Source organism: Octopus bimaculoides, chromosome 5 (genome assembly GCF_046866305.1).
Source record: "Octopus bimaculoides isolate indiv1 chromosome 5, ASM4686630v1, whole genome shotgun sequence".
Classification (NCBI taxonomy): domain Eukaryota; kingdom Metazoa; phylum Mollusca; class Cephalopoda; order Octopoda; family Octopodidae; genus Octopus; species Octopus bimaculoides.
Window position 1 is genome coordinate 118343710 of NC_142932.1, and position 19278 is coordinate 118362987.

Genomic DNA, 19278 nt, shown 5'->3' on the forward strand with positions numbered 1-19278 from the left:
GCATGGCAGTTTGGGGTAGGGTCCTTTACTATAGCCTGGGGCTGACCAAAACCTTGTGAGTGGATTTGGTGAGCGGCAACTGAAATAAATCAATCGTGTGTATGTATGTATATATATATATATATATATATATATATATATATATATATATATATATATAAGCACAGGGTGTTCAAAAGGTCTCACCGAAGTGAATTTTTCCATCGTGTGCATCCACATGGTGCTACTTCAAGAGGTTTTCGGTGAACGGATTATTTCGAAGGGACTTTGACCACCAAGATTACCTGATTTAACACCGCCAGACATTTTCTTTTTGTGGGGAGCAAGTAAAGGACCAGTTTAGAAGAGTCGCCTGAAAACCATTAAATACCTACTGCTGAGAGACTTATATATATATATATATTGTAATGAACTGTCGAACAATAAAGTACTCTACTTGGTGAGATATAAATATTCTTTTCTACTCTAGGCATAAGACCCGAAATACTGTGGGAGGGGGCCAGTTGATTACATCGTCCCAGTACGCAACTGGTACTTGATTTATCAACCCCGAAAGGACGAAAGGCAAAGTTGACCTCGGCGGAATTTGAACTCAGAACGTAACGGCAGACGAAATATCGCTAAGCAATTTGTGTGCTGTGTGTGTGTGTGTGTGTGTGTGTGTGTGTGTGTGTGTGTGTGTGTGTGTGTGTGTTACCCACCACCGCTTGACAACAGGTGTTATTGTGTTTTTGTCCTGTAATATAGCAGTTCAGCAAAAGAGAACGATAGAATAAGCACAATGTTTTTAAAAAAAAAGTCCTAGGGTCTGTTTGTTTGACTAAAACCGAGTCAAATGACTGTAACAAGTAAAATATAAAAAAATAATATATATAAATATTAAAATAGAAGTGATTGCCACACCTGGAACGCTTTTGGCTATGACTATTGCTAAAAGTATTGTGTTGCCCGAATTGGTAGAGCATCTGAATAAATACCTTGCAATGTTTGTTCTGGCATTTTACGCCCAGGGTTCAAATCTTGCCCAGGCTAAACTTTGCACTTCATCTTCACGGGCCTTCATAAAATTAATTGTTAGTACCCCTTCAAACAATTAAAAACCCCTCGTCCGCAATTTTTGGCCCCGTTCTCATATTTGAATAGTTTACAATTATTGTCAGTACTCTCAACCACCACTGCCACCACTTTCAATACTACAGCCTGAACAGTAGCCATTCACACTGTTACTACCACCACGGGTGTCTGAATCACTAATACTACTACTACTAGTAGTAGTAGTAGTAGTAGTAGTAGTAGTAGTAGAAGTAGTAGTGCTGCTGCTGCTGCTTCTACTGCTACTAGTCCTCCTCCTCCTCCTCCTCCTCGCCCTCCTCCTCCTCCTCCTACTACTACTACTACTACTTCTAATACTACTACTACTACCTCCACCACGAACACTATTACAACTACTACTACTACTACTACTTCTAATACTGCTGCTACTACTACTACTAATGTTACTAGTCCTACTCCTCCTCCTACTACTACTACTATTACCTTCACCACGAACATTACTACTACTACTACCAGAAGTACTACCGCAGCTGCTGCTGCTGCTGACAAACACAACCACTTCTAAAACAACAACAACAACTATAGCCAGAACAACAAACGTTCGCACAATCCTTGCCACCACTACAACTACCACAGCCTGAACTACAACCATTCACGCAATCACGACTTCCACCGGTACTACTACAATCGTCCTCAAAACTGACATAGTGACAACCAAATCGAAAACAAACACTACAGCATGAACCACTACCAGTCATACAGTCACTACTGCTGCTGTTACCATTAACACCACCATGACTACTACAACCAGAACCACTGCCATTCACACAGGCTGTACTACCACTGCTACTGTTATTGTTTACACCACCTCTCTTTATCGTTACAACTATAAGAACTTCACCCGCAGCCATTCATGCAGTTACCATCGCTACTACTACCTCTACCGTAACTGTCAACGTTGTTAGAAGTACTTCCACCACCACTGTAACTACAACCTCAACCACTACGGCGTGCAAATCTAACAGCAGAGCAGCCAAAAATCTACAACAATGCATGCCTTCGCCTCCTTCTCCACAACCTCCTCCTACTCCTCCTACTCCACCACCGCCGCCACCATCACCACCACCACCACCACAGTCGCCACCACCACGGCCATAACCATCACCACCACCACCACCGCCACCACAATCACCACTGCCGCCACCGCTATAACCACCGCCGCCGCCACCACCACCACCATCACCACTGCTACCACAACCACCACTTCCCCCGCCGCCACCGCTATAACTACCACCACTACCACGCAAGAAGCACCACCATCATCATCACAAACAGCCGTCCCACCACCGCCATCACCATCACCAGTACCACCACTACCACCATCACCATCACCAGTACCACCACTACCACCATCACCACCACCATCACCATCACTGCCACCACCAGAAATAGCGCCACCACAACCAACAGCACCACCTCTATCAACATGAAACGCCACCACGACCATCATCTACGCGCCACCGCAAGACGCTTCACCACTACCACCACCACCACCACCACCACCACCACCACCACCAAAGTAATAAACATCATAAACATAAACCGGCGCTGCTTCTACTACTGTATCATGGCGCTTCTACTGACAATTCAATCCAGCATCGATGTTTTTGCAACGAATTCTTATTATCGCTATTTTCAACATGAACATCACAAATATTGAAATTACTCTCAGAATTACCAGCTTGCATTCTTTTGCTTGCTTCGGTCATTTGGATGCGGCCATTCTGGAGCATCGGCTTTAGTTGGATAAATCGAACACAGGACTTTGTAAGCTTAGTACTAATTCTATCGGTGGTCACTTTTGCCGAAACGGTAGTTGACGGGGCCGTAAACACACTAGCATAGGTTGTCAAGCGATGGTGGGGAGACAAACACAAACACAAACACACACACACAAATACATACATATATACATACATATATATATATATATATATATATATATATATATATACGACGAGATTCTTTCTGTTTCCGTCTACCGAATCCACTCACAAGGATTTGGTTGGCCCGAGGTTATAGCAGAAGACACTTGCCCAAGGTACCACGTAGTGGGATTGAACTCAGAACCATGTGCCTATCGGGGCACTTCTTACTGATGATCTACTTCATGTCGGACTGGATGATAAGGGCTCGCGTTTTTTAGTGGGGAAGAGTTTTGTTTTCTTAATGTCTAGATGTAGGCGTAGGTGTGTGGGTAGAAGCTTTCTTCCCAACCACATCGTTCCGAGTTCCGCCCTTTGTATGGCACCTTGAGAAATTGTCTTTTAATGTAACCTTGGGGCCACCAAAGCATTGTAAGTGGATTTGGAAGACGGAAACTGAAAGAAGCCTGTCATATATATATATATATATATATATATTTACGAGATCATGGGCCAACAGCTTTTTGGGATCTGACGATACGCCACAAAACAAAACCTTTTATATAACAAAAGATGGTATATATACATATATATATATATATATATATATATATATATATATATATATATATATATATATATATATACATTATTTTATTTAAAAGAGTTCCAACTCTGTTTTTTATGTTTTATTTATATTCTTAGTGTGGCATATAGAATATGGAATTTATAATATAATATATAATATAAAAATAAATGGTAAAATGAAATGAAGTATTCAATGTCTTATTGAATATATGAAATATTGAGTATTAAATGTAAGGAATTAAATATATAAAGGTTAATACGTATTTTCATGCCTAATGGCATTCATCAAGGCGTCATCTGACATATATATATTTATATGCATGTATTTGTGTGACTGTGTTTGTACTCCCACCATCGCTTAACAACCGATGTTGGTGTGTTTACATCTCCGTAACCTAGCGGTTCTGTATAAGAGACCGATAAAATAAGTACTAGGCTTACAGAGAATAAGTCCTGGAGGTCGATTAGTTCGACTAAAGGCGGTGTTCCAGCATGTCAGTAATCGAATGATTGAAACAAATAAAAGTGTAGATATTACATACATGTGTGTGTGTGTTTGTCCCTCCCTCCCCTACCACCAGCGCTTCACAACCGGTGCTGATGTGTTTCTGTTCATGTAACTTAACTGTTCTGCTAAGGAATCAGAATCAGTAAAAAGTTCAAAAACAAAAAAAAAAAAAGTAACAAGTAAGCACTGGACTTGATTCAATCGACTGAAATACTTCAATGCCGTGCCACAGAATGTTTGCTGTCTAATGACTGAAACAAGTAAAAGATCTAGCTCGCAACTTTTCGTTCGGTCGACGATGTGCATGATAGCGCACTGCATCATAGCGCACTGCATCATAGCGCACAATAACAACCACTAATGTCATATATCACAATAGATACAACAACAACAACAACAGAAGCACTGCTACCACCACCACTACTACTACTACTACTACTACTACTGTAACGAAACACAGGCACAAGTACAGATCAAATTCTTGCGCGTATTTACGCATTGAGACTAGCCTGTGAGTAACAAAACTCGGCCATAACTCGATTAAATTGCTAATAAAGCCAAATGTAGTTCCGACACCAACACTACAATGTATCCCGCGATGTAGAAGTAGTCGTGATGCAGATATCTGTGCAAATCTTGCTGTTCCAGCTCCTGTATAGTGTTTTTGTGAAGGGCTTTGTTGTCGACAATAATGAATTCCTTATCTCATCAACAGAAAGCTCTTACCTAAACTTCTGTACCACAGAGAGGACATCTGGATCTTGTATCTGCAACCGCAATATAGAGATTGACTTCATTGGGTGCGTGGATCATCTCTGGGATACTCTGCACGTCCTCCGGTTTTTCCCAGAGCAGAGCTCTTTTTTTATTCGTTTTACCTCAAGGAAGGTGTCACTGTACTCGAAGACAACACATGTCAACAACCACCAGATATACAGCACAGGTGGAAATATACCTTCAATCGACTGGCCATTCTATCTAAATATGTTATGTAGAATATTAGTTCTTGGTCTGTATAAAACCTAGATATTGTTCAGCACGATATTTTTGCTCTGGAAATGGATTTCAATGCTCCAGAAGACCATTGCTCTAGCCACAAACCTGGTATCTACTCATACTTCTTTGAGGCATCTTTTCAAATGTGAACGTGTGTTGCACCTTCCATTGCTGTCGTCAGATTTTTGCAGCCGCCCAGCGATGCAACAGTGTTTTTTCTCAGGAAGTTCTTGCCAAAATTTAGGAGGAGATTTCAATTTGTACTCTCCTATTTACTTTTAGAGTGTGAGCAGATTTTGCCAGGCATCTTTTAAGGAGAATAACAAGTACTGCACTGATTTTACCGCCACCACACCAGACAGATGCCTGTCCTTTGAGTTACTTAATTTGACGTTGTTACTGTTGTTGTTGTAGCTGCTATAATTGCTAATGTTGCTGTAGTTATTGTTATTACAGTTAAATTTCTCTGTTGTAATTTTTCTTACTGTTACTATTGTTTCTGTGTATTAATATTATTGTTGTTGCTCTTCCTTTTTCTATTTCTATCAGTTAGAGGTTCCTTCTACAATGACGTCACGCATGGTAATAAAACCACTGGTAATGTTATTGTTGTTGTTCTTGTTCTTAATGATGACGACGATGATCATGACGGTGCAGATGTGGATCAACAACGTCAGCATAATCCTCCCCTCCTCCTCTTCCCCTTCATCATCATCACCATCATCATCATCATCATCATCATTGCAGTCATATAAAGAGAATCAGGATAATAAAACAAGTAGCGGAGGGTGGGGGTAAAACAGGACAAGGTGGAATAGAATTAAGAAATTGTTCCCGGAGATGGAGATGAGCGCTAGACTGGTTGGGTCGGTTTCAATGGCATGCTTCGACCTGTAATACTTGTAGAATTAAAACAGAGAGAGAGAGAGGAGGCGGTGGGGGGGGGCAGAGAAAAGGAAAGTTCGTATCAGCAGAGCTGGACACTTTGCACTAGTAAATCAAAACTACACAAAACATGTTGGCGCTGGTCGTATTTACTGCCAGTCGTGGTTATTGTAAAGATGACATTTCTGCGTGCAACCGCAGTAGCAGCAGTAGCCACAACAGTAGTAGTAGTAGTAGTAGTAGTAGTAGTAGTAGTAGTAGTAGTAGCAGTAGTAACAGTAGCAGCAGCAGTAGTGGTAGTAGTAGTAGTAGTAGTAGTAGTAGTAGTAGTAGTAGTAGTAGTCGTTGCTGTTGTTGCTTCTGTTGTTGTCGTACGTGTATTATTTGCAGTGATCATGACGATTGCTGTTGTTTAGCTTCAGGTCCGTCAGTGATGAGAAACTGATTAATCTAATCACGAAATATTTGAAAACAAAACAAAGAGATTTCTGTTTTGTCTTTTTTTTCCCTTCCTTATAAGGAAACAGTAAATAATCTAAAAACAAACTGCTCTGAAATGAGGAAAGCAGATTTAGATAAGGACAAACAAAAAGAAATTGTTAGGAATTTATACAAAATAAATAAACAAAAATAAAGGAAAACTCTAAACAGAATTACAAATGATATTGAGAAAGAAACGGGGGAGTTAATCCTTTCCATGACCAACACCCCGCACACCTCTACAAAGAGGAAGTAAGTTATGGTGGAAAACCGAAAAGAATTCCAAAGATGTGGGTTGAAAGTATAGTTAAAAATTTGGTTTTAGCTGCGATGTCGTTCACCCGGACGTAAGTAAATTCAATAATGTTTTCTTTCAACTGGACTTAAAGAAATACAAAAAAAAGGGGAAAGTAAACCAGATTCTAACAAGTGCAGGCAGAAGAGAGCAATTAATTTTGATGTCCTGTCAGCAATACTCACAGTCCTGTTTTAGTTGAGGTCTCTGTCCCTGGCGAATTATGCTGACGTAGGAAAGAAAAGAAATGCTATAACCATGTACTTAATACAATAAATTGGCGATGTTTTGGCGACATTAATTTCAGTGCATGTTTGCCCAATTAGTAAAAGCTGAGGCAAACTGGCCTCGAAATACCTTCTGAACAAAATGTCGCACTGAAGGCGACTAAGCATTCAAATTTCCCCGGAACGTGAAATAGAAATAAGCATGTTGAAGGTATCGAAGTTAAAACTTTAACAATCATAATCTACTACATACGTGGGAAATTCTGTCTGCGGGTGTGTTTGTGGAGTTGTTAGCTGAGTCCTCCTACATCGCTTTATCGATTTTGATGAAACGTGAGACGTGAGTAGAATTCATGTCTGGAAACCTCATGGCATACTCAGATTGTTCAAAAATTCGATAATAGGGCCCCTGGAAGGAATCGTTATATATAGCCAAGGGAAATAAAACCATTTATTTCTTAAATTATTTGGTAAAAATGAAATTGAATATACTTATCGGTTAGTATTTGAACTGTTAGAGTTATATCGCAATTTATCCAATACAACTCTTAAACAAGTAAATAATATTTTCCTAAACAATAGATCTAATTATTTCGGTTAGTGACTTATTCACGAATATACCAACACTAGCACCCCTGAGGGTAATATTCTCTGAGAATGTACAAAAGCCCTTTTCGGAGTTGTTTATTTTGAATTGTTATCATCTCATATTTGATTAGCCTGTTATTACGTAACATGCTTCACGATTTTAGTATACATACCTTATTAGTATTTCCTCCTAAGTTCTATATACTCTAGGAACGCATTAAAAGCCCTTTCGGGGCTACTTTATTTGAACTCTTACTATTGGGTAACTAATTTCATGTTATTATATAACTGACTTCAAAGTTTGGGTATTCATAACTTATTGTGAATTCCTAAAAGCAACATCCTGTGTAAGACAGTTCGGTATTCTATGTAAATACACAAAACCCGTTTTAAGGGCTACATATTTTTTATTATTGTTATTGGATTAGCGAAACAGTAATGAGAACGGAACCAAAGGATAAGCCTCGCTTTCCCAGGAATTACCGGGTACATCAGCTAGTGGTAGAAATATGTATAAACGAAATGTCCGCAATATTATAAAAATAATACCAGAGTTCACATACTTAAACATTTAAACAAAGATGAAAACCTATAGCTGCTTGGCACAGGCCACATCCTACACCAAAAATATCTGTTTCAATAGTACAGCTCCTAACTCTACATTCTCTGCGTACAGCAGTCACATCCCCCAAAAAATCTCAAAATATATTTACAATCAAATCCGTACCGATGCATATAACACAGTTTAGGACATGCGTTTCAAAAGTACCCCCGAATATTAATAACATGTTATTTCCTAATCTACATCACAGGCTCAATTAATACCCAACAAATTACATAAGTCTAGTTCTACATTATTTACATTTGACGGATATTTGTCCTCATCTTGTTTGTTGTTAAGATAACGTTTCGGCTGATATACCCTCCAGCCGTCATCAGGTGTCTTGGGGAAATTTCGAACCTGGGTTCTCATTCCTAAGGTATATTTCGATGTTATTATAATAATAATAATAATAATAATAATAATTATTATTATTATTATTATTATTATTATTATTGTTGTTGTTATTATTATTCAGGTCAGTGCCTGGAATCGAACTCGGAATCGTGAGGTTAGTAGCCTGCGCTCTTAACCACTACGCTATGTGTTCGTGGGCATATGGTGTAGTAATTAAGAACGCGGGCTACTAACCCAAAGATTCCGAGTTTGATTCCAGACAGTGACCTGCGTAACAATAATAATAACAACAACAACAACAACAACAACAACAACAACAACAAAAACAACAACAGCAACAATAACAATAATAATAATAATAATAATAATAATAATAATAATAATAACATCGAAAAATACCTTAGGAATGAGAAACGAGGTTCGAAATTTCCCCAAGACACCTGATGACGGCTGGAGGGTATATCAGCCGAAACGTTGTGTTAACAACAAACAAGATGAGGACAAATATCCGTCAAATGTAAATAATGTAAATAATGTACATAATTCCTCATCTCTTTAATATAGAACTGTCTCGTTCTACATGTTTCGCTATGTTTCACATAACCGAATGAAACTCCCCAAGTGAATCCAACGTAATTCTTTCCTGAATGCACTTATAGATCTTGTAAATTATCCATCAGTTCTTTGTTACAACAAGGACGATGAATGGCAAAGGAGTATGTCGCGCACTACCAATGTACGTTTTTCTATTGTTTTCATTGTATTTCTTCGCAAAGGGATAGCATAGTACTGCGAAGGGTTTAGTCGTTGTTTTTTCTACTACTCAACTTCTCTGATCGACTCTCATGTTAGGGGTGGAGAGACATCCTCGAAGCTATTATTGGTGATGTGAAACTGCAAGGGATGGCAGTTTGGATATGGCGGGCGCTTGTACCTATTTTCCTAGTTGTCGGTTTTACGGGTGTTTTTGTCTGCTTTTCTAGTTCTTACGTGCAGAAACCCTTCATTTGCATTTATCCCTTCTCACACCATCAGTCTCATAACCATTCCTTCCATACTCTTGAGGGGACGCAGCTCCGGTTTGGATCTGTTGTATTTAAGACATCATTAGGTGTCGCACGTCCTTAACGGCTTCCAATGACCGCATTCCACTCCTGCTTGCCTCGACACTAATTGTCTGCCCGTACTGTGCCACAAAGTTATATAGAAACCTAGGCTCAACGCTGAAGTTAACATCTTCCCAATCACCCTCTTAATGTTCGACCGATATGTGATTTTTAAAGCACGGCGTATGTTTCAGTAAGTACTGCACTAAATGACTGACATTTTGCGTCTCATATCGGCTACTGCTATCTTCAGTTATTCACAAACGAATATTAGTGTTACCCTAGTCTGTTTTTGTGGAGGCGCAATGGCCCAGTGGTTAGGGCAGCGGACTCACGGTCATAGGATCACGGTTTCGATTCCCTGACCGGACGTTGTGAGTGTTTATTGAGCGAAAACACCTAAAGCTCCACGAGGCTCCGGCAGAGGATGGTGGCGAAACCTGCTGTACTCTTTCACCACAACATTCACTCTTACTTCCTGTTTCTGTTGTACCTGTAATTCAAAGGGTCAGCCTTGTCACACTGTGTCACGCTGAATATCCCCGAGAACTACGTTAAGGGTACACGTGTCTGCGGAGTGCTCAGCCACTTTCACGTTAATTTCACGAGCAGGCTGTTCCGTTGATCGGATCAACTGGAACCCTTGTCGTCGTAAGCGACGGAGTGCCAACAACTCTGTTCTTAATGATCCAGAAATAGGCGGCTTTCCTTCTCTGTCTCTCTCATCATATCACTTTCTGTTTACCTCTCCTTCCCTTCTTCTCTGGGAGGAAGACCTCTGACAAGCACCTGCTCTTCCTAGTCACACAATGCTAGCAGGCAGCTTTTTTTCTAAACACACGGTTCTTGCTCAATGCGTCTTTATGACAAGCAGGCTAGCGAAAGTAACAGTTACATCTTTTTCATTTTTTATATGTTCATTTAGCATAAAAGATCCGTATACATGTGCATTGTTGTCTTCATTAGCAATATCACGGGAATGTCACGAATTTCTCTTATCTCTGTCATCTATGAAAAATCCATTATTTTTTCCTTGTTGGTTGCTTACGTCCTCCTGTGTAATTAAATTTGTTCCCATCTGTTTTCTTTGTTTTGTTTTGTTTTTCTCTTTGATCTACATTCAATTGATTTTGTTTGTGAGTACTATTTGTTCTGGTAGGAATATTTCTAATTGGGGTATAAACAAATATAAAATTGCAATATAAAATAGCAATAACTTCCAGGTATGCAGAAGAGATTGGTAAAAAGATTTTTTCTTCAACTGCACTTGGGAATAATGATTCTGTCTACTCTGGGTACAAGGCTTGAAATTTTGGGGAAGAGACTAGTTGATTACATCGAACCCATTACTCAACTGGTACTTGTTATATCCACCTCGAAAGGATGAAAAGCAAAGTCGATTTCGGCGGACTTTGAACTCGGAATGCAATGCGAACGAAATTCCGCTAAGTATTTCGCTCGGCGTGCTAACGATTCTGCCCGGTCGCTAGCTTCACATAATAATAATAATAATAATAATAATAATAATAATAATAATAATAATAATAATAATAATAATAATAATAATAATAATAATAATAGTAATAATAATAATAATAGTGTACATTGTTTTATCTTGGTATACGAGATGGACTACAGCAAATATTCTGCTCAATACCACAGATTTGCTTGTCAGTTGATTGATCTTAACCAGTTGAGCATGTCCCTTGGTGGCTGATGATATGTGCATCTCTGATCACGAGCAGAAGTAGTGGGGGAGTATCATGGCCATGTGTTGAGAGGAATTCTTCGGGGTTTGAATAATTCACCTTTTGAAACATGGGTGTTTTGCTCAACATCCTTAAGCAAACCTTATTCAGGGACCTTTTGAGCGGATGGGCTACTCAACCTGAGGAAAATTCTAACTGGAACCGTCCTGCAAGGTCATGTACTGTTTATCTTGATATGAGATCACCATGTCGCACACATATGGTTGTGATGCCTGTGCCTGGTGTATCGTTATTAGACGGTTAGTCATCATAGGTATACTGGGCTTCGTATATTTTACCCCAGTGTCACTTTGATGGCATGCGCTGCTCTCTCACTCAATATTAGTAACAACAGTAAGTATGAATGAAAAAGAGACAGATTCCTTAATACTGACTGGAAGACACCTCAGCAAAGATATAGACATGAAAATTAGTATAGAGCAGTGTGCCATATTAGTAATGAAAAGGGGACAGGTAGTCAACAGCGAAGGCATCCAATTACCAGGTGGCCAAACATTAAAATAATTGACAGTAGGAGAGAATTATAAGTATCTCGGGCTATTAGAATCTGACAGAATACAAACTATAGAAACGAAGGCAAAAATTTAGGAGTACATCAGAAGGGTAAGGAAGCTATTGAAGTCAAAGCTAAATGGTACGAATCTAGTGAAGGCTGTAAATACTTGGGCAATATCATTACTTAGATACCCAGCAGCTTTTATAGATTGAACAAAAACTGAATTAGCAAAGCTAGACAGAAGGACTGGGAAGGAATTCAATATGAATAGACGACTCCACTCATATGTAGGAGTAACAAGATTATACTTACCTAGAAAGGAAGGCGAAAGAGGGTTAATATCAGTAGAAGACTGCTTGGAGTTGACCAGAGTACATATAGACACCTACATAGGTAGGTGATAGTGAGTAAATATTATTAGAAGATGCGAGAGTCATAGCAAGACATTGAGAAACCAAAAACACAAACGATGTTAAAAACCACAAAAAAAAGAAGGGAAACTATCTGACTGGCAGGAGAAAGCGTTGCATGGTAGATTCCCAACGATAGTTGTAGCAAATAGTAGAAGTGAGACATGGTTATGGTTGCAGAAAGGACAGCTGAAGGGGGTGGGGAGACAGAGAGTTTTTAAGTTGCTGCATTAGATCAAGCATCAAGGACTAATTGGATAAAAGCCAAGATAGACAAAAACCAAGTAGATTCCCATTGTAGGTTAGGCAAGTCAAAGGAGGAAAGCGTTACTCATATAGTAAGTGAATGTAGCATGCTGGCACAGAAAGACTACAAGAAAATACATGGCAATCTAGGGAGATTAACCCACTGGGTGATATGTGGAAAGCTAGGATTTGACGAAACTGATAAATTGTATGAACATGAAGTAAAGTACTAGAAAGTAAGAAATACAAGATGTTGTGAGACTTTAACAGATTAACAGAGAATTAGAAGCTAGAAGACCTGATTTAGTAGTAGTAGTAGTAGTAGTAGTAGTAGTAGTAGTAGTAGTAGTAGTAGTAGTAGTAGTAGAAGAAGAAGAAGAAGAAGAAGAAGAAGAAGAAGAAGAAGAAGAAGAAGAAGAAGAAGAAGAAGAAGAAGAAGAAGAAGAACAGAAAGTGCCAGATAATTGACTTTACAGTCGCAAATGATGGGAAAATCAATATGAGAGATGTAGAAAAACTAGCAAAGTATCAGGACCTAGCTATTGATTTACAGAGACTACAGAATGTGCGGGTAAAAAGTATCCCAGTAGTTATAGGTGCATTGGGAACTATCCTTAAAGATTTGAACAAGAAACAAATGTATTTCACCGTGTTACTTGTTAGGAATTTATGTTAAAGACCCGATTTCAACAAAAGGCAGATGTTGTTCACGGCGGGAACTGACCTCAGAAAAAAGAATTACAGAGTTAAACCAGTAAATAATTGTGTACACCACCCTCGCAAGTCTTGCACTCACCACCTCTTTTATTACACAAAATGATGGCATAGCATACATTGTAGAAACTACCTCTATGGACTATGCGGTCGTTCAACTTGCTAATATTAGAGACCAATTATTCCTCAAATCACCTTCTAACCAAAAGACAACGAATGCACAAATTCAATATATCTGTTTGATTAATGGAGATGGCACTTCTAAATTTCTTCCTGTGTCTTCTTTAAGGATTTTTTTTTCCTTTCTTGGGAAGCCTGACTGGGAAATGAAATTAAATGGAATCATGTCGAGCATTAATATTATTTCCAAGTATAACCCACAGCGATATTCAATGACTCACTCTTCAGCAACGGTGTGGATACTAATAATTTAGACAAGGTTAAATAATTCATGATATATCGTCACATTCTTTGTTAACGGTGATTCAAATGCCGCCATTTTAAATATTGTTAGTTTTGATAATAAAGGACTTATACTCCGTCAGTATCGACGATGAACATTCAGTTGTTCAATAAACTTATTTATCCATTCGTCAAGTAAACACCTAGATAACTTGGTATTCTTTTACAGACACGCATGTTCCACAGAAGGAATCAGCGAGTCGCTATGTCACAAAGACTGGCATTTGAATTCTAGGTATGGATTTACCCTCTATCTCGGCCAACTTATTTTCTTCTTAAGCTTTGAGTCAGTTTACCATTATGACCAAAACTTTATCCATCCAAGTGCGAGTGAACCCATTTAACTCATAATTTGTTGCAAACTTCTGAAATGCTCTTCCATATCAGTGTCCTAATTATTCGTGTTATAATTGCCATCATTTTCGTCACAGTTTTTCTTTGTAAGTTGGCAATTGCTGCCATATTTTATTTTTTTTACAAAATACTTCATATCGTTCAATTATCATTGTGGTATCGTTTACGTGTTTCCTTGGCAATTTCATCCAATTTTGCACAAGGCTTTATTTTTCCCATAGCTTCTAAACGTCTGGAGCATTTCGAAGTTTTTTGTTGTTTTTGGCACTCCGTCGCTTACGACGTCGAGGGTTCCAGTTGATCCGATCAACGGAACAGCCTGCTCGTGAAATTAACGTGCAAGTGACTGAGCACTCCACAGACACGTGTACCTTTAACGTAGTTCTCGGGGATATTCAGCGTGACACAGTGTGACAAGGCCGACCCTTCGAATTACAGGCACAACAGAAACAGGAAGTAAGAGTGAGAGAAAGTTGTGGTGAAAGAGTACAGCAGGGTTCGCCACCATCCCCTGCTGGAGCCTCGTGGAGCTTTTTAGGTGTTTTCGCTCAATAAACTACTAGTGTCTTTCTACTACTTCTTTCGGAGCTTAGTGACAATTCTTCTGATCTTTTGGGAGAAGTAGTATTAATCGTCAGCTAGGCAGACAGACTTCGTGACAACCCAATGCTAGCTTCTATATTTACAAGACAGTTAACCCATATTTTGATACATTATTGCTTGCAATAGAGACAAAAGAATCATATTTACTTTATATAGTGCAAATGACTGTAAATACCTGTTTCCCATTGTTGTGTTTTTCAAATGGTTTTAAGCACATTTTTTATTCATTCATACACTCAAATTCATAGAAAAGTCTTACAAATCAAATGGGGATATACAAAGCAATGTAGTATAAAAATGAAGCCTGGAGCAAAGATAATATAAATATTTTTGAAATATTTGAGACGTGCTACAAATTTCATTAAAATTATACAGAGTAACTAAATGAATGCATACATATGTGCGTTGAGGTATGTTCTGTTAAGAACGTATTTGAGTACAAATAGAGCTCGTTCACTCTTAGAATTTCCAAATAGCCAGTAGTATTATTATGGTATGCTATCAATTTTAGCCTTGGTTATTCTTCGTGTGAGAAAATAAAAAGTAACGAGTGCTACAAATCTCACTAAAATTATACAGAGTAACTAAATGAATGCATACATACGTGTGTTGAGATATGTTCTGTCAAGAACATATTTGAGAACAAATAGAGTCAAAAGGAGACAGCGATTAAAAATCGCCTGACCAAATACGCATTGATCTTATTATACAGGTAAATCGTTACCTAATTTAATTTAAATTCAAATCCTGTATATATACGTAGATTTATATGCATAGAAACATTTGTAGTGATCATTAAAAAGCTACCAAACCGTACTTACTTTTCCTTTTAACTCTTTTACGCTTTACATTTTATACATAGGTGTATATATGTGCGTGTGTTTATGTAGAAGTGTATATATGTCTTTGTATGTGTGTCTATATTAATGAATATGAAGCATAGGACAGCCAGGTGGTAGAATCGTTGCAGTGCCGGACAAAAATGCTTAGCGGAATATCTTCCTACTTTTGATTTTGAGATCAAAACTCATCACAGATCGACTTTCTTTTTTCATTCCTTCAAGAGTTGATAAAATGAGTGCCAGTTAAGCAGCGAGGTCCATGTAATCGATTCTCCACTTTCCACGAAATTGCTGGCCGTGTAACGAAATTTGAAACCAATATAGAGTAATTCCTAAGGTGGCGAGCTGGCAGCAGCGTTAGCGCGCCGGGCGAAATGCGTACCGGCATTTCGTCTGTCCTTACGTTCTGAGTTCGAATTCCACCGAGGTCGACTTTGCATTTCATCCTTTCGGGATCGATAAATTAAGTACCAGCTGCGCACTGGGGTCGGTCTATTCCAATGGCCCCCTTCTTCCAAAATTTCGGGCCTTGAGCCTAGATTAATGGTATTTCGTCTGCCTTTACGTTCTGAGTTCAACTCTAGGCACAAACGTTGGCAGAAACGTTAGCACGCCGGGCGGAATGCTTAGCGGCATTTCGTCTGCTGTTACATTCTGAGTTTGAATTCCGCCGGGGTCTATTTTGCCTTTCATTCTTTTTGGGTCGATAAATTAAATACCAGTTGCGTACAGGGGTCGATCTAATCCACTGGCTCCCTCCCGCAAAATTTCGCGCCTTGTGCCTAGAGTAGCAATGATTATTCGAGGTGGCCGGCTGGCAGAACCGTTAGGACGCCGGGCGAAATGCTTGCGGCATTTCGTCTGTCTTCACGTTCTGAGTTCAAAATTCCGCCGAGGTCGACTTTGTCTTTCATCTTTTCAGGGACGATTAAATAAGTACCAGTTGAATACTGGGGTCGATGTAATCGACTTAATCCCTTTGTCTATCCTTTTTTGTCCCCTCTATGTTTAGCCCCCTGTGGGCAATAAAGAAATAAATGTCATTAAAATTGTTCAGCGAAAACCATTACTTCAGAACATGTGTAACTAGAAGATAGAAAATAATTTATTTATCTCACGTTTCATTTATTATTTGATATTTCTAAAATATTCAGTTATTATACACTTTGAATCGGAGTGTTAATTGCTTTGTTTCTTTTATATTTGATACATAATATAAATCGTTATAAAAATTAACAGCCCGATATATCGAAGGCATAAACATGACTGTTTCAATATATAAATAATTTAAATGTGAATCTATGTTCCAATTTCAGCAATGTTTACAAGGGAATTCCGATAATGACAGTATTATAGAAATATATGTAATGTGTGTGTTTGAGTGGGTGCGTGGGCGTATGTACGCGTGCATTTATGCCCGTATGTATATATTTATGTATGCATGAATTAAATATTTATAAAAGAGTGAAAATGTGTCAAATTTTCAGATACATTCGCTGTCTGAGTAATTAAAAGTTCAACTTTTTAACATTAGGAGAAAATGGTTTTATTCTATATATTTTCATATACGAATAATAGCATGTAAGTACGATTCCACGGAATGAAATTTTTTGTATTGCAATTTAACTGAAAATATACTGGTGTATGTACGTATAAGGTACGTTTGGCATAAATAACAAAATTGACAAGGAGAGAAGGAAATGGTTTGGAAGCAAGCTTCTTACCACACAGCCATGCCTACCCCTATACGACTATATATAAACAATACGTTCTTCAAATGTTCCCTTACCGTCTCAAAAATAGGCAAGTTGGTTAATGCACCAATGTTCCTTGCACTTAGAGAAATATGGTGATGGGCACTTACGGAATACCTTTAGTCATACAGGGGTTGGACAAAATAAAGAAAACACCTTAAAATTTCAAACAAATTTATTTTATTATAGGGTAGGACCGCCTTTGGCAGTAATTACAACTTGCATTCTATGAGGTATGGACTCATGCAAAGTTTGAATTTTTTCCAAAGGAATTTTTGTCCATTGTACCGCTAAAGCAGTCTCCAGTTATTGTTTTGATGATGGTGGAGGATATCGACTCCTTACTTGTTTTTCTAAAATGCACCATAAATGTTCCATAATATTGAGATCTGGGGACTGTGACGACCAGATAAAACGTTCAACTTCACTAGAATGTTCCTCGTGCTATTCAGTAACAAATTTAGCTGTGTGAATTGGTGCATTGTCATCCTGAAAGATTGCGTTTCCCAGCGGAACCAGTTCCGCAACCATAGGATGAATTTGATCCGATAAAATGCTTAAATGGTCTTTACTATTAATTCTGCCATAATGAGAAACCATTGGGCCGGTGGATTTCCAAGATATAGTCCCCCCCCACCTCCAATTCATCACAGATCCATCTCCATGTTTGACAGTCGGAAGAAGGTAGTCTGGGTCAAATGTTTCTTTTGGCTGTCTCCACATATACTCGGACGGTGGTTGGAAATAAAGTAAAGGAAGACTCGTCCGAGAAGATAACATTCTTCTATTGCTCTAGGGACCAATTCTGTAAGCTTTAACTACACTCTAATCGCTTTGCAACATATTTTTGAAAGTAGTGGTTTTCTGATTGCAGCCTTCCCGTGAAATCCGGTTTTGTGCAGCTCTCGGCTAATAGTTTTTGCGGAAACTGGGTTCTCAAGGTGGTCATTAAGCTCTGCAGTAATTTTGGGAGCTGTACTTTTGTGATCCTTTCTAACAATTCGCGTAAGAGTCCGACGGCTCCTATCTGAATGTTTTGATATTCTTCCGGAGTTTTGCTTCGACGAGGAGGTTTTTCCGTCTTTCTCAAAGGCTGTCATTACGTTCGAGACAGTACTTCTTGATAACCAAACATTTCGACTGTTTTTGTTACTCTAGCGCCTGCCATACGAGCACCAACAATTTGGCCTCTTTGAAAGTAAGATAGATCAGTCATTTTAATGAATTTTAATTATCTTTTTCTGATGATATCTTGAAAGAAACAGCAATTTAAAAAAAAACATATTTAGCAACACTAATAATAAATTAAAAAACATAAAAATAAACAAGCTTTTGACGGTTTTATAGATATTTTAAAATTATCATGCTATGATGCTAGGTGTTTCCATTTTTTTGTCCAAACCCTGTAAGTCTTCATTATTAGACCTGACCTTGCACTGAACAATACAATTACGCAATAAATGTTATAATTGCAGTGATGGTCAGTGTCCATCACTGCAATTATCACCCCCACAGAAAGACCACCACCACCAACAACAACAACAATAACAACAACAACACAACACAGTAGACGCTATGATCACCACTACAATCAACATCACTAACAACCAGAAAATCAACAAGCCCATCACCTTCATAACAACAGTAATATGATATGGCCATGCGCCTAATTTCACCCCTGGCTGAAATCCAACAGAACTGTAACAAAAAGAGAAAATATTACTTGAGCTGTCTGAAATAGCAGTCAAATTTCCCACTAATCGCATACAAAGCTGTCTTGAAATGAGGGATCATATCTTGATTGTGAGAGTCCGGTTTATATTGGGCTATGATCAGAGGTTTAGACTCTGATTTCTAATATAATGTTAAACAACGTAGTATTAGATTTACATCGTCATACGGCTACGGCAACCCAACAATAATTGCTGGACCCTTCTCCCAAACACACTATACTGTCAATCCCCTTAACCCTAACCCTAACCCTAACCCTATAGACCACCAACCCTGTACACATGCTAC